The sequence below is a fragment of the Aotus nancymaae genome, unplaced genomic scaffold (genome assembly GCF_030222135.1).
Source record: "Aotus nancymaae isolate 86718 unplaced genomic scaffold, 86718_ANA_hifiasm-v0.15.2.pri h1tg000007l, whole genome shotgun sequence".
In the NCBI taxonomy this organism is placed as follows: Eukaryota; Metazoa; Chordata; class Mammalia; order Primates; family Aotidae; genus Aotus; species Aotus nancymaae.
Genome location: NW_026988418.1, coordinates 5,070,790 through 5,087,333, shown reverse-complemented (window position 1 = coordinate 5,087,333; position 16,544 = coordinate 5,070,790). Strand labels below are relative to the sequence as shown.

Below are 16,544 nucleotides of genomic sequence, written 5' to 3'. Positions count from 1 at the left end.
CACACTGTGCAGACGTCATCTCTTCTGCCAGGAAAGCCACTCCTCCTCCTCCATAAGCCCTCCTGTTCCTTGAGGCTCCCATTCTGTTTTCCCCAAGAAACGTCTCCTTCCTCTGCCATTTTGTATGTGCCACTGCCGGCTGAAACTGGTTGTAGCCTGCACTTGTGGGAGCCAGGCTGTGCCCGCATGCTGAAGGGTCTGGGCCTGAACACAGGGTGCCTGGGGTCTGCCCCTGGCTCTGGCACTGGGTAACTTGGATCTTGAGCCACCCCTTCCCTCCTTCCTTCTCCATAGGCTGGAGGTAAACAAGGCTGAGGAAGAAGCCCTTTGAAGACACGGTTGTCCTGGGGAAGCATCACTGTCTGAGTTATTTTTCTGTCCCAGAGATAGAGTCCAGGAGTAACAACTCCTTTCCCACCCTGGGTGTCCTCTCCGTGCTGCCTGGAAGTCCCTCTCTCCTTACTTCACTGAGCATCTCCCATAAGCCCAGGTTGGACAAAACCAGGAAAATGTGGAAAACCAGGGTCAGGTCATGATGGGTGAGGTGAGCAGGGTGCCCAGGGTGCAAAATTTCAGGAGGTGCTTTTCCTTGGGGTCATGCTTATGCGGCGTGGAGAGTTAGCCCCACACTGTATTACAGATGAGGAAACAGAGCTAGAAAGGGGAGATGCCTTGCTCAGGGGCACATGGGGAGCTATTGGTAGAGCTGGGGCCACAACCGAGGTCTGTCACCTTCAGTTTCAGGGCAGCTTCACTCTCCTTCAAATTGAATGCATGAATGAATAGTTGGGTGGGTTTGTTAACCCAGCACGTATTAATTGAGTACCTATTCTCTGTTAATACTATGCTGGAGGCTGGGCTACAGCTCAGGAATGAGGCAAACAGAGCCTGGTGCTCCCCTGAGAATTTATATTCTGTGAAGACAGGATAAGTAATTATGCAATTAGTTATTTAATTACAGTGGTGATACATGCTATGCAGGGCATGGCCGGAAGCCATGGGTTCTGAATGGTTGTGCAGGCTGTGCACTGCACAAGTGCATGTGGAGGACCTCCTGTGGAGACTCCATTAAGGAGTTTCCAGTAAAATATGGAAGACAGGATCAGTCTGTTCTTACTGTAACAGTACAAGACCATGAACAATAAGTGGGAGAGCCAGGTTGGAAGAAGGGCCTAGAATTGCAACCCTACTTCCTTCTCTCCTCGGGCCCTGGGGCCTCATCTTCTCTCCCTCTCTGTTTGGCAGTCAGATCGCATGCAGTCAGCCCTCCCTTGGGAGTCTCAGAGGAGGAGCCCTGCAGCCAGCAGGGCCTGGGAGACCAAGAGGAGCGAGGCATTGCCCTGTCTTGTGTGGCGGAGCTTCTGCTGCCCTTGGATTCGATTCAAGGACTTGGAGGCCTGGGATAGCAACAGGGGCTGGAGGCTTCAAAACCAAGGCTTCTCTGCCTGGACGAAGTGTGGTTCTCAGTACTGCCTGTTCTCTGGAATGTTGGGCCTGGACGGAGCATCCCACCCAGGCATCCCACCCAGGTAGCCGGTGGGTGAATTAGGCATCCCAGCAGCTCACTGTGAGGCTTTGGGTACCCATACCTCAGGGTGTTTCCGCATGCATGAAGAAAGCTCGTGGAAAAATACAGGGAGATGTGTGCTATTGTTTCATTAAAGTATCTTGCCTGCCTGTTGGGTGAGGCCAGGTCCTAGGCCAGCCGCCTGGGCCAGCTGTGGTATAATATCCTGGGAGCCAGTTCCGCTTCTCTCTCACACTCGCCAGGGGACTTTGGATAAGCCTCACCTCCCTGAGCCTCGCTCTGCAAAATGAGAATGATAAAGGCCTAGCTTACCCTATTATTAACATCAAAAAAACAACAGATATGCAAGTGTGCTTTAAATCCCTGGGTTATATGGGCATGAAGATTGCCACCAAATGAACATTCCATCAATAATCAAGACGGGGTCTGACTTATATTCCCAGAGTTAGAGGCCATCCTGGCTTTCAGGAGCAGCAGAGAAAGACACATCGTTCTCTCTGTTTGTTTCCTTTAATTAGAAAGAATTATTCTGGCTGGTAAAGAAATCAACCTCTTGACAGGGAGTTAGAACAGAAGGGGTCCTTAGGGACAGACCCATTCAGGTCTAAGGAGGGGAAAACTGAGGCCTGGAGGAGAATGTGATTCGTTCTTGGTCACGTGGCCCGTTAATGGCAGGGCTGTGGTCAGAAAGCAGGTCCTGTTTACCCACCTCCTCACCACACGTACTGTCCCATAGTTCCACGAGTTTAGCTACTTCAGGCGCAATAGGTGGCCACAGCCTGGCAGGGAAACAGGGAGGTGACCCTGTGAGGAATAAAAGGATAGGAAGCTTTGTCAGGCATGGTGGCTCAGGCTTGTAATCCCAGCACTCTGGGAGGCCAAGGTGGGTGGATCACTTGAGCTCGGGAGTTTGAGACCAGGCTGGGCAACATAGTGAGACCTCATCTTTATAAAAATAAAAAATAGGCCGGGCGCGGTGGCTCACGCCTGTAATCCCAGCACTTTGGGAGGCCAAGGCGGGTGGATCACGAGGTCAAGAGAGCGAGACCATCCTAGTCAACATGGTGAAACCCCATCTCTACTAAAAATACAAAAATTAGCTGGGCGTGGTGGCGCACGCCTGTAGTCCCAGCTATTCGGGAGGCTGAGGCAGGAGAATTGCTTGAACCCAGGAGGCAGAGGTTGCGGTGAGCCGAGATCGCGCCATTGCACTCCAGCCTGGGTAACAAGAGCAAAACTCCCTCTCAAAAAAAATAAAAATAAATAAAAAATAAAAAATAGCTGGGTGTGGTGGTACATACCTGTAGTCTGAGCTACTCCAGAGACAGATGGGAGAATGGCTTGAGCCCAGGAAGCAGAGGTTGCAGTAAGCCAAGATGATGCTACTGTACTCCAGCCTGGGCAACAGAGCCAGACCCTGTCTCAAAAAAAAGAAGAGGATAGGAAGGTGGGCACAACCTGGGCAGGGGGGTGAGTAGGGTGGGCAGAGGGAAAGGTAGCAACATGGAAGGTCTTGGTACGGAGCAACCAGAGGTGGAACACCCTTCAGGTTCCTTCCCCTCCTTCTGGAACCACCCCAAGGCCTCTGTCCTTCTCCAGGTTCCTGGGCCACATAGCTAACACCAGGACAAGCATCTGCCCTGCTGACATCAGGCCGTCAGGGGTTCTGGAAGCTGCAGCACAGACAGAGGGCTGTCAAGTGCCCTGGGATATCCTTTGGTCCAGGGAACTGTGTATCTGTCAGTTTAGTAACTTCACCTGTTGCTTGGTCCCCAAAGTGAAGTCCTGAATGCGGTGGTGTCAGGGCCACACTGGAAGGCAGGGCAGGGGCAGTGTGTTTATTCGCTGTTATTCATTCACTCGTCTGTTCAGCACGATTTCACTGCCGGCTGACTGCATGCCAAGCACTGGAAGTACAGACAGTACGTGTTCTTGCCCTGAAGGCACTCGCTGTCTGCGAGGAAGACCCATGTGCCGGAGAATAAATATCACTGGACAGTGTGATTGGTGTTACCACAAAGCTCAGGATGAGGGTTAGAAGCGTTAGAGAAGAGAGAACCTCCAGCACCTTTCTAGGGAATCTGGGTTTCTGATGGCAGTCAGTCACTTCCATCAGAAGTGGCGAAGGAGCATCGTGGCCTAATCAGAGCTGTGATGCGAAAATCCCGCCTGAGGCAGCGTGGAGGGAAGACCCAGAAAAGGATGGGAGTCACGTGGGGAGACCAGGGAGGAGGCAAAGATGCTGAAGCCTCAGCCAAGACAGTGGCGGTAGGGTGGAAAGGGGCTTATGGGGGTGGGGACTTAGGGAGCTGACTCACTGAGAACCTGGTGACATATAGAAGATAGGGACTGAGGAAGAGGGAGAAGTCAGTGATGGTTCCTGGACTTCCACACATGCCTCAGATGCAAGGCCCCTTGCTGAGACTCAGAGTCTGCATAGCTGTGAGCCCCTAGGGGTCCTGACCCCTGGCTGACACCCCAGTCTGCCAGATCCCTTAAGAAGAACCAGAAGGATCATGTGGACACTGATGGGCTACAGACTGATCTTCATCAACACACCCCCAAATAACTTTCCCTGAATAAAAATTGAGAGAACTCAGTATTTATTCACTCTCAGTCACCAGTTATGTTCAAGGCTCTGTGAGTGACACAGATGCTTCACACACATCTCAGTCCTGTTCTCAGAGATCAGATGGTTTGTCTGTGATGCCGGCGCGCATTTGTATATATTATATTGCACCCATATGAGGTAGAGAAGGTAAACACCCTGAAAAGGAGATCAGATTCTTAAATGAAAGATCATTTCTGGCCAGAGAGAGAGTAGGGTCATGGAGAGTTTTGTGGAGGAGGTGGCCTACAGGATGGGCTCACCCAGGCTGGTGTGGGTTGGATTTGGCCATGTTAAAATGGAGAAAAATATTCCAGACAGAGACAGCTGCAAAGAGGCATGAAGGTGGAGCATGGCAGTTGGCAAGAGCGGGGCTTTGCAGGGGAGTGTTGATCTGAGGCAGCCTGGCATATTTGTAAGGTGTAGACTTTAATCTCTAAGGGGAAACTGAGGGATTTGGGATTTGGGGGGGTAGCATGGTAAGAGGTGGCTATCGGGACAGTCTGTCTGGGTCTGCAGATAGGTGAGCTGGGCAGAACAGGGCAGACGCTGTGGCATGTTGGTTCACACAAGAGAAGATGGTCAATGGGGTCTGGAGCCAGGTTTTGGGCGGGAAATCCTTGTCCATTTACTGATGAAGATTGAGGCTTTGGGCCAGGCCCTTGTCAAGCACTTTATGTGGATTACCTGATTGAGTCCTTCCCAAAGTCCAGCCAGGTGGGTGCTACTGTTATTCCCACTTTACAGATGATAGTTGGCAGAGACCCAGAGATGTTAGTTCAATAACTCAGAGCATAGCTAGGAAGTGGAGGAGGTGGGATTCAAACTAATAGCCCGTGCTCTTAAATCTCACCCTAAAAATGGCATCCCAGAGGGACTGAGCACACTGAATGGCCCTGCCAGGGTTGGGGGTGGCTTTGAGGACTGATCCAGGGCCGCATGTCCTCTCGCTGTAGCAACCGGCTCCCCTCACCCCTGTAAGCAGTGCTGGGCCCCACAGGGCCTGCTCTGGTTCACCGACTCGAAACTAGAGCCCACATATAGGTGAGGTGGTGACAATGTAAATAACTGATGCAATGGAAACTTTCTATGGAAAAAGGTACCCACTCAAACAGCCACAAAGTCCAAAAAAAGGAAGAACACCACAGCAGACCAAGTGAGCTCCGTAGCACACAATTGCCTCTGGCACAGCCTCTGTCTGGCTGAATCTCTGAACTGGTGGAGGTGGGGATGGGGATGGGGCGGGAGACGGGGTAGCACTGGGCAGGTGTGAGGCAGGTTGAGATCTAGATCAGAAGCCTGGATGGGTCCCTGGAGGACCCTGGGTCACCAGGCTTCCCCTCTTAGCTAAGAAGGCAGTTTTGTCGTGTGGGCCGAAAGCAGTTCTGCCTCCCAAAACACACACCTGTTGTCGCCGTCTTCCCAGTAGGCATGAATTACTCCCTCCCTGCACCCAACTGTGGGCCGGTGGTGCAGGTTCTGCAGTCCCCAGGGTCTCCCGAGGCCTTCACCTGCTTTGCTGTGAATAAGGTGCAGCAATCTTGTTATGGGATCTGGCATCTTCTTATTTTAGAAGACGAAGTAATCGTAAGCATAAGTAAAGCTAAAAGATCGGAAGTATCCAGAAGAGGAAGAGGGAGAAGGTGGATTTTTCTGGGAAGCTGACTCTATCATTGTGTTCTTACCCCGGCCCAGGGCGTGCACTCTTGCTCTGGTTTTAGAGGTGAGTAAACTCAGACTCACAGGTATTCAAGGACTCGAAGAAGGCCACACGGTGTCTAAGACCAGTAGTGTACAGTTCTATTTAATGCCAGAGTCTTGGGCTCTCCTGCCATGCAAGGCTGTCCACATCTGCCTGTTTTCAAAGCCTCAGTTTCCTCAGTTGTCAGATGGCGATGATGGAGCCTGACCATAGCATTAGTATGATGGTGAAAAAATACAGGGACAGCCTTGGCACATGGAAGACACTCAACACATGTTGGGTTCTTCCTCTACCCCTGGCTTCAGTCTTTACAAGCCAGGGAGATGTTAGAAGCCTTCTTGTGGGGAAGCAGCTCAGGTTTGGGGATCCCTGGGAGAAAGGGCCAGAACCACTGATTTTCTTACCTATCTTCCCTACTAGATCTGTCACAACCTGAGATATGGGCAAGGTCGTCTTCACCTTTGCACCCTGGGGTCTAGCCCAGTGATGGGGAGTGTCTTGTCCAAGGTCACTTAGCTGAATGCAGCTGAACCTCTAATGTGGGACTGTCTCATGGGCTTTCTCTTGTATCCAGAGAGGGAAGATGGTGCCTTCTCTGCTCCCCTGCGGCTAGTGCCTAGTTCCGGGGGGCTCTCTGTGAGAAAGGGCTGCCATGAGGCATGGCCTGAGATAGCAGGAAGCCACCTCACTGCTCCTCCCTCCCCTGCCTTCCCCTCCCACAACAGCTCTCAGAACCTTCATCTTGAAGTGCAGCTCCTCTGGTCTCCTCTGCTGCCACTCCATTCTTCTGGACTCCTGGGCTGGGTGCCCCCCATACATCCGCAAGACCTCCCTTCCTGTCCTGCAGTGCCTGAAAACCATGAACCTTTCCTCTGCCAAATCCCAGTGTAGAGTTTATGGGACAGTATATTCCTGCCTGCCACTAAATGGAATCAGTTGTCTTGCACTTGAAGTTCCTCTTTTTCTCTCCTTCATACAATGGAAAGTATCACCATTCTCTATTTTTACAAGCCCTGCCTTTCCTGGAAAACATTTTTGGGTATCCTCAAAGCAGGTCTTGTCGCTATCAGTGACTGGGCTCCATTGCCCATCTCTCTGCCCACCCTCCTTGCTGGGGATGCCTCACTCATCCGTGAGTCAGCTACCATGTGAGGGAGAAGCCTCTTGTCTGGAGAACACAACCGGGCACCGGGAAGGTTCCCAAGGCAGCCTCCAGGCTGTCCGCTGCATGTGACAGCATTCTCAGACCGGAGTGCACTCAGCTGAAACAAAGGTGAGCCCCCCCCAGGAAAGTGAGAACCCAAAGGCTGACCACAGAGAGGGAGGCAAGTCACAGAGCCAACCCCAAACCCCAAAACAGAAGCCAGAAGGAGGAGAGATTGACAGAGGGAGGGAGACCTGGAAGGTGCTCCACCATAACTGAAGAAGGGCATGGGCATTTATTGAGTGCCTTTTGTATACTGGGTTCATACTAATTTCACACACACTTTGCCGCATCTGATCCACATGACAAACTCAGGGAGGGTGATAGTCTTCACTTCTGACTCATGAGGGAAGTGAGGGTCAGAGAAGGTAAGTATTTCTGCTGAGGTTACACAGTTATTAATGGATGAAACCAGGGTCTGAACCCATGTCTTTCTGATGATGTTAAGGCCAACTCGCTGTGCTATCCCATGCTACTTCTGTGGTGTTGGGTAAATGAAGCATGCCAGTCATTCTCCCTGTTCCCTTCCCACCCACCCCATTGCTAGTATCCCAGCATGAACCACCAGAATTATTCTATATGATTCTGCCACATGTGACCCATGTCTTCGATTTTCATATTTTCTTGTTGATCACAGACCACAATAACAAATAAAACTGAAAATTAAAAGATTCATCCCACAATTCCTTGCCCCAAGCAGATCAAATTCAGCTTTCCACGTGCCAGCCCCTACTGCAGATGTTCCATTCCGAGTGGAGGAAAGGGCTGCATGTCAGGAGGGCAGCAGGGGCCTCGGGGTTGGCCTCCTTCTCCACTTCCTTTAGGATCAGGGTGTGGGGCCCAGTGCCAGAGAAGTCCAAAGCCCCGCTCTCTCCATGCCAGCCCTTGGAAAGCAGCTGTTATGACCCAGTGACGCTGGCCCCTGCCAGGCCTCCAGGATTTTTCTTTAACCCTTTGTCAGCTATAGTGATGCCAACCGCCCCCGTGCCAACTGGATGCGGCTCCTGCCAGCTGCCAGCAAAGGCCTTGCTTTGATGCTTTGGTGGGGAGCAGAGAGCAGGGGCCCTCTGTCCTCATGATTTTGGGTGGGGCCTGCAGAGGAGCTGGCCCTGGTCCTTCCTGCCCTGGGTGGGTGCCATCTTGCAGATGGGCCCCTCTGCCCCCTCCCTGTTCAACTGTTTTCTAAAAAGAAGATACTTGTATATCAGTTTCTCAATTTTTATTGTGGTAAAATACACATAACGTATAATTTACCATCTTAATCATTTTAAATGTGCAGATTAGTTGTTATTAAATACATTCATGAAGTTGTGTACCCATCACCACCATCCGTCTTTCTGTTCTTTTCTTTTCTTTTCACACTCTCTCTTCCTCCCTCCCTCCCCCATCTTTCTTTCTTTCTGTTTCTTTTTTTCTTTCTTTCTTTCTCTCTCTCTTTCTTTCTCTTTCTTTCTTTTCTGTCTGTCTCTTTCTTTCTTTGCATAAACTTAAGGAGTATAAATGCAGTTTTGTTACAGGAATATATTACATAGTGGTGAAGTGTGGGCTTTTAGTACACCGTCACCCAAATACCGTACATTGTTCTCAGTAAGTGATTTCTCATCCCTTACCCTATTCCCACCCTCCCAACTTCAGAGCCTCCAGTGTGTATTATTCCACCCTCTGTGTCCATGTGTACCCATTACTTAGCTTCCACTTATAAGTGAGAATATGCAGTATTTGATTTTCTGTTTCTTAGTTGCTTCACTTAAGATATTGGCCTCTTAACTGTTTTCATGTTGTGAAACTGAAGTTCTGTGCTTATTAAACACTGACGCCCCCCCCACACCGTTCTGCACAGTCCCAGCTCCAGACAACTCCTGTTCTACTTTCTGTTTCTATACTTTTATATCATTTTCAAATTATAAAAGTGATACATGCTTATTGTTTTAAAAAAAGAACAGTATGGAAATGTAGAAAGAAGAATGCATGTTTCAAGCCCCACCCACTCTGCAGTCCTCCCCCCAGGACAAGTGTGCATCCCCAGGTCCTTTCTAGCTGTCGCAGCTACTCAGATAGGTGTGCGTCTGTGATTTTGCTTTTCACCATCCCGTTGAGAGGAAGTGTATGTCACAACCGAGAGTGCAGGCTCTAGAGTCTAAGAGACCAAGGTTCACCATTTGGTTAGGCCTTAGCCTCTCTAGGTCTCAGATGGAAAATGGGGGCAAAAGTGGCACCTTCCATCTGGCAGGCTGTTGGTGGGGCAGGGAGACCACCCGTGAGAAGCGCTGAAGCTTATACGTCACTTAGACAAAGCTTGACACACAGACAAAGTCACAATAAATCTCTATTATTGGTAGGAGTATATGTTTATCTTTAAGAAAAGTTATGTTCCCATGACTATTCCATTGTGTCTATTTATCATCATTTACTTATTAAACCAATTTCCTGCTGATGGTCATTAAGGCTGCATCCACCCTCACTGTTAAAAAATAGTGCTACAGTGATCGTCCATATGTGTGCATGTGTGTGTATGTTTGTGTATAATGATGTATGTGCACACTTGAAAAACTGCTGAATCGACATACATTTTGGTAGACATGGTTAAAAGATCCTCCTCATCTACACCCTACCAGCAGTGTTTGAGAAGTATCTGATGACCACTCCTCTCTCCACCACTTGATGGTAGCAATCACTTTCCTCTTTGCTAACCAAATGGGAAAAGGTCATACTGATTTTTTTTTTAAAGACAGAGTTTCACTCTTGTTGCCTTGGCTGGAGTGCAATGGCACAATCTCGGCTCACTGCAACCTCCACCTCCCGGGTTTAAGTGATTCTCCTGCCTCAGCCTCCCAAGTAGCTGGGATTACAGGTGTGTGCCACCATGCTCAGCTAATTTTTGTACTTTTAGAAGAGATGGGGTTTCACCATGTTGGTCAGGCTAGTCTTGAACTTCTGACCTCAAGTGATCCACATTTTTAACACACATTCCTTATTAATGAGGCCAGCATTTTGCATATCTTTATTAGTAATTTTTATTTCTTAAGCAATAATCTGTTCATTTTCTTTCCCCATTTTATTGGCTATATGTCTTACTGTTTTGTGGGTGCTTATTACTTATTATGGATATTGACACTTTTTCATATAGTTGCAAATATTTTTATCCAATCTGTCATTTGCTTTTTAACTGCTGATTAACTGGGTTTTGTTTGTTTGTTTGTTTTATGTAGTGCTTAATATTTTTATGTAGTTAGATCTAGTAATCTTTTCCATTAAGAGCACTGAGGTCCAATGTGGGCTTTGAAAGTTATTTTCAAATTATAGAAATTATAGAAAATACACTAAATTATAGAAATATTTTAATAGTTCTGGTATTTTCATGAATTTGTTTTTATAGGATGTTTGTATCTCTAATCCATATAAATTTCTGTATGTCTATGCTATTTCTGTATGTTTATGCTATAAATTTCTGTATGTCTATGTCTATGTAAATAGGATACATGCCTATTTAAACATAGGCATGTATCCTATTTAAAATAGCATTCTCCACCCTTCCTTATTCTGTACCCCATTTTGCTGCTTAATTTTCATTATGACGCCTGCCACTATTTACCATGCCATTTGTTTTATCTGCTGGTTTGCTTGTTACTCATCCCCCCTCTCCAGACTCTCAGCTCCGTAAGGGCACCGACCTTTTCTGTTCTGTCCACTGCTGAATTCTTAGTGCCCAGAACAGTGCCCGACATATAGTAGGTTCTTAGTAAATATTTGTTGAGTGAATAAACAGCCAGTTGTCCTAGTGCTTTTGTTTAAATAATCCATTCTGTCTCTGCTAATTTGGAATTCCATCTTTGACAGCCTTTTCTTCCATAGGTTATTCTGTAGTTATTAGAGTCTACGTAGCTTTTCTCCCTCTTCATCAGTTTTACAATTTGTGATTTTCTAGAAAATCATCTACTTGTAAATTCATTGACAAAGTTACGTAACAAATTCTCTTAAATTTTTCGAATGTTCATGTGTATGTTTACATCAGCTTTCTTCATGCTTATTTGTGACTTTGCCATTACTGGTAGTCAGTCTGCCAGTAATTTGCCCATTTTGTTGGTCTTCTCAGAAAGCTTAGTTTGCAGTTTGTGGTTGCTGTCATTTTCTCATTTGTTTATTTTATTTTCAACTGTATTCATTTCTTCTCGATTACTTTGGTTTATTTCATTGTTTTTTAGCTTCTTGGGTTATGTGCCTAAGTCATTTAGTTTCAACCTTTCTTAATTTATCGTGAAGACATTTAAGCTTTGTATTTTTCTCTAGATGCAGCTTTGATTGCACTACACAGATTTTGAAAAGTAGAGTTCTCAATATTGTACATTTATAATTATCCTATGATAGCTTTGCTGTCCTCTGATTCAAGAGTTTTTTAGAAAAGCATTTTTAAATTGTCATGTGCATCATTTGCTTATGTATTTCTTGCTGTTTGTTAATGTCTAATTTTATTTCATCAAGAACTGAGGCTGTGGCCTGTACAATTTGTGCATTATGGAATTTGAGATTTTCTTGCAGTCTAGTACATGGACATTTGAGAAAAAGTGTTTTCTCTATTTCTTGAATATATATGAAGTTAAACTTACTAACTACATCTTCAAACCCTTTGTATTCTTCTTTGGAGGTTACTTATACCATCAAATTTCAAATAATAAGGCTCAAGACATTTCCTGTTCTTTCTTTACCTCCTCCTTGTGGTTCCAAGAATGTCTTATTTTATACATTTTGTGGTTCTATGTTTATGACGAGAGTAAAAGTTCATGATTTTTTTTTTTTTTTGAGTCGGAGTCTCCCTCTGTCGCCCAGGCTGGAGCGCAGTGGCATAATCTCGGCTCACTGCCACCTCCGCCTCCCGGGTTCAGGCCGTTCTCCTGCCTCAGTCTCTTGAGTAGCTGGGACTATAGGTGCGTGCCACCATGCCTGGTTAATTTTTTGTATTTTCAGTAAAGATGGGGTTTCACCGTGTTAGCCAGGATGGTCTCTATCTCCTGACCTCGTGGTCCACCCAACTCAGCCTCCCAGAGTGCTGGGATTACATGTGTGTGCCACCACGCCCAGCCAAAAGTTCATGATTTTTGTATCTTCTTGGAGAAACAGAGTCTTTAGCAATATAAAAAGCCCCACTTTAGTGTATTTAATTAACATTTTGCATTTTGTCTGATATTAATATTGACTTTCTCACATTATTTTTGTTACCATTTGCTTTTTTCCATTTGTTTGATTTCTATCTTTTTTGTCAATTTGTTTTAAGTATGTTATTTCCAGACAGCATACAGGTGGGTTTTCTTTTTCCTTTTATCCAGCCTGGTCTCTTAATTTAAAGTAACTTAATTTATTCACATTACTGTATCTTTTGTCATCTTATTTTATGTCTTGTGTTTATTATACTTTTTCTTTACTGTTTAATTTTTCCTTTCCCAACGCCTGGCTAAATTAATAGAAGTTCCTTTGTTTATCCCTTCCCCTCTCCCCACACAGCGGTTTAAACGGTTTGCATCTTACTTTTCTTCTAGAAATGGTTAGTTTTTACACAAATTTCTCTATTCGTGTCAAGAATTAAATGGTGTCTAATTCCCAACAAGATAGAATCATGATTATCAACATTCGTTGAGACTTGACTTCACATTGTTCTGCTTTTATTATTTCTCCCTGTTTCTTGTATATCCTGTCTTGTCCTTTTTTGAATTACTTACTCTGGTACAATTCTTATTTCCTTGGAGTAATTCCTTGAGTAATTTTTTTTTAAGAAAAGATGTGTGGGTGGTGGGTGGCACACTATTTTAGTACTTCTCTCTGGCTTTGAGACTTGGCTGAGTAACGGAGCTAAGGGTTTTAACCCCTTTTCCTCCAAGCTGGGAGGTCTTTGCCCTGTTGTAAATGATGCAGATATCAAGTTGAATGTCAATCTGATTCCCAGCATTTTTGTAGAGACTGTCAAATCCCAGCTCCCCAGATATCATCAACACAACTTGTCGGTAAGGCAAAGCTGAGTTTATTACTCACTTGCTGAAGGGAGGCCGGCAATTTCAGGGAGCTTTGGCATGTCTGGGAGGAGGGAGGCAAGGTTGGGTTTTCTGAAGACTGGAAGTTTCCTTTAAGGTGGGTGTGTCAGTGTGAGGGCTTGGTTAGGGTTGTATAAGGAACTCAGTAGTCTGGGACTGGTGGAAGCCATGAGGTGAGGAGTTTTGAGCCCAGGAAAGGGATTCAAAGAATCCTAGAGCACCAGCTGTTGATTGTAGAGTAGGAGGTTTCTGTGATGAACAATCAAGCCATTTGTCAGAGACAGAGGCTCCTGGGATACTAAAATCATGCAGTTAAAGCCAGAAAGGTATGTGGGGAGGTACTTTCTGCTCCCAGTACCTCCCTGCCCAGCTCCCATTTCTGTCTCTTTGGAAACTCAGAGGATCCACTCTTCTTGCGGGTGTTTCAGGACCCCCCCTCCAGCCCGCCCTGCCATGGAGGAGCTCTGAGCAAGTCCTGGGGTGCCTGGCAGGTGGGCCCTCCCTGCCCAGCTGGGTGAGGCCAGCTTCGCTCTGATTAGATTTCCTGTCACTCCCACTCGTCTGTTTTCCCTCGGACTTTCTGGCCAGCTGGTGCTACTGTGGATCTGTTCTTATTTGTACATTTCTCCCTTTATTTCAGGGGCATTGCGGGGAGGAGAGGGAGATAGATGGGCTCAGTTTGCCATCTAGGCCGTCAGGTATGTGTGACGTTTTCTGGTGACCGGGACATGAGTGTGGTGGGTGGCCCTCTGACCTGCCACAGGGGAGGAGACTGTGGGCAGTCGGTGACACCAGCCTCACGCCCACAGCCCGAAGAAGTCTCTCTCCTTCCACCTGATCCTTTCTCCTCAAGCCACACCCCTCATCCCGGCTGTATGACCTCACTGATGAAAATGACCTCACTCCACAGCACCACCACGTCCAGGTCACTTCATCTGTCAAACCCTCATGCTCCAGCCCCGGCTCAGCACCTCCCACTGTCACCGCCCCTCACCTCCAGCCATGTGGACAGCATGCAATTTCCTTGAACATTCTGGCCATTTGGGGGTCTGTCTCTTCTTACACAACTCCCTTTGTTTTAAATATCCTCTTTATTTTTTCTCTCTCTCACACATTCAGACACCACCAAAATTGACTTCGCCTACTCCATGCTCCCCTTGAAGACAGGGACTGAATCTTTGCCATCTATTAACGCTGGCACCTACAGCCCGGCTCGACCCAAAATAGGCATTGAGTGCATACCTGTTAAATGAATGAACAACCAAACTGGGAGCTAAGGAGAATTGTTTCACCCTGACTGTGTGTGGCCGGCCACACTCGGGGTGAGGGAGTGAGTCAGACGACCCTGCCTGAGCTGTGTGCAATCTAGAAGGGCTTAGAGCAGTGGCTGAGCACAGGGGATGCTGTTATGTATTCTTAGGAGACACACAGAAAATGTGCTTTGGGTATTCTGGGGAAGCAGAACTTAGGTCCAATTTTGTGGGAGCTGGCTGAGCCTCCTGAGGAAGATGGGCAGGATTCAGCCAGGTAGGCACGATTGTGGAGGGAGAGAGTAGCATTCTGTGCAGAAGAGACTGTCTGAGCCAAGCTCAGAGGGGAGGAAACCATGGATTGTGTTTGTAGAATAGCATGTTCTGAGAAGTGAGTGTTTCCACACTGGGAGGAAGAGAGCATGACCATTTTGATTAATAACTGCGATCTATTGGAGGGCATGAGGTCAGACTGAGGAGGATGGAAACCCACAGAGTAGTGAGAAGTTGGGCTGGTTTGGGCGGCAGAATCAGGAACCGACTGATAGAGCCACAGAGCAAGGCTCTCCACTCTGTGGTGGTGTGATGCTGCCCTGGGTGTAGGATGGGGCTGGCCGGGTTTCATAGCAGCAGGTACATTGGGGAGGGGACAGCAGCGGGGCTTCTGTGACCTGTATGCTCTGTAGGAATCAGCAGTGTGATATGGTTGCCGAACACGATTCTGAGGCTGTGTGAATAAAAAGCGTGATGCCCAAGAGGAGAAGGGTGACAGTGCCCCAGGCCTGTGTGCAGGTTCCAGACCCAGATTACTGGGTCCCACTCTGAGCTAATATTCAGAGCAATTACGTGGGCCATGCCAGGCGTTGTTCCAGCCCCTTTCCATGTACAGAGTAGTTAAAGTACGGACCCTGGGAGGCACTCGCCACTTTTAGCCTCCCTTGCTAGCCACAGCAAGCCAAAGCAACTTTCTAAAGCTGCAGAGGTCAGAAGTGGAAGGACTGGATTTGAACCCAGGTATACCTGGCCCTGGAAGCCACATTCCCATCTATCCCACCACACTGCCCGGAGCAGGCAAACCAGAGCATCATCCAAAGAGCACAGCGTGGATGTGACACGCCACGCCACCACTGACTGAAACAACTTGGGCTTTCTAGTTTACAAAGTACCTTCCTCTGTATTTCCTTATTTGATCCTTACAATCTCCTGGTAAGTCAATTATTAAAAACCGATCCTCATTTGTGTGTTTCATTCAGGAATCACTGTTGAGCTCTGCCCTGACACAGACCTCCATTGTCCTGTTTTATTTTGTGATTTGGAGACTACAATGTGCTTTTATGTCTGTTATTGTATTTCATTGCCACCAATGCCTGAATATGAGTCACTTTTCCAGGCTATATTAGTTTTCTCTTGCTGCATAACAAATTACCTTCAATTTAGTGACTTAGAATAACACCCATTGTTAGCTCACGGATCTTTAGGGCAGAAGTCTGGTAGAGAGTGACTGGATTCTCTGCTCCAGGCTGAATCAAGGTGTTGGCGGGCTGGGTTCTCAGCTGGAAGCTCTGGGGAACATTCTGCTTTCCAGGCTCATTCAGTGTGTTGACATGACTCAGTTCCCTGCAGTGGTAGGACTCAGGTCCTGTTTTTTGCTGGTTGTCAGCTGGTGTTGCTCTCAGCCCCTGGAAGCTGTGGACCAGTCCTTTCCATATGACTCTCCATCTTCAAGGTGGTGAGGGGATGGTGAAGCCTTCTCCAGATCCTAATCCCTCTGACTTCCTCTCCTGTGATTTTTAGCCACAGAAAGCTCCACTTTTTAAAAATAATTTCAACATTTGTATTAGATTTGGGGGTACGTGTGCAGGTTTGGGTACACTGTGTGATGCTGAGGTTTGGGGTAGAATGATCCTATCACCCAGGTAGTGAGCATAGTACCCAGCAGGTAGTTTTTCAGCCCTTGTCCCTCCCTCTCTCTCCCCCACCCACTAGTTATAGTGTCTGTCATTCCCATCTTTATGCCCATGTGTGCCCAATGTTTAGTTCCTACTTATAGGCGAGAATACATGGTATTTGATTTTGATTTTCTGTTCCTACATTAATTCTCTTAGGATAATGGCCTCCAATTGCCTCCCTATTGCTGCCAAGGATGTGATTTTGTTCTTTTTATGACTGCATAATACTCCATGGTATATATGCATCACATTTTCTTTTTTTCTTTTTCTTTTTTTTGAGACG

The 16,544-nt window shown here is 47.1% G+C and overlaps 1 protein-coding gene across 2 annotated transcripts in view; it reads left to right on the top strand.

Moving 5' to 3' along the window:
- HIVEP3 (HIVEP zinc finger 3) overlaps window positions 1-16,544 on the top strand; it is a 404,917-nt gene that overhangs the window by 274,339 nt on the left and 114,034 nt on the right. The window lies entirely within an intron of this gene.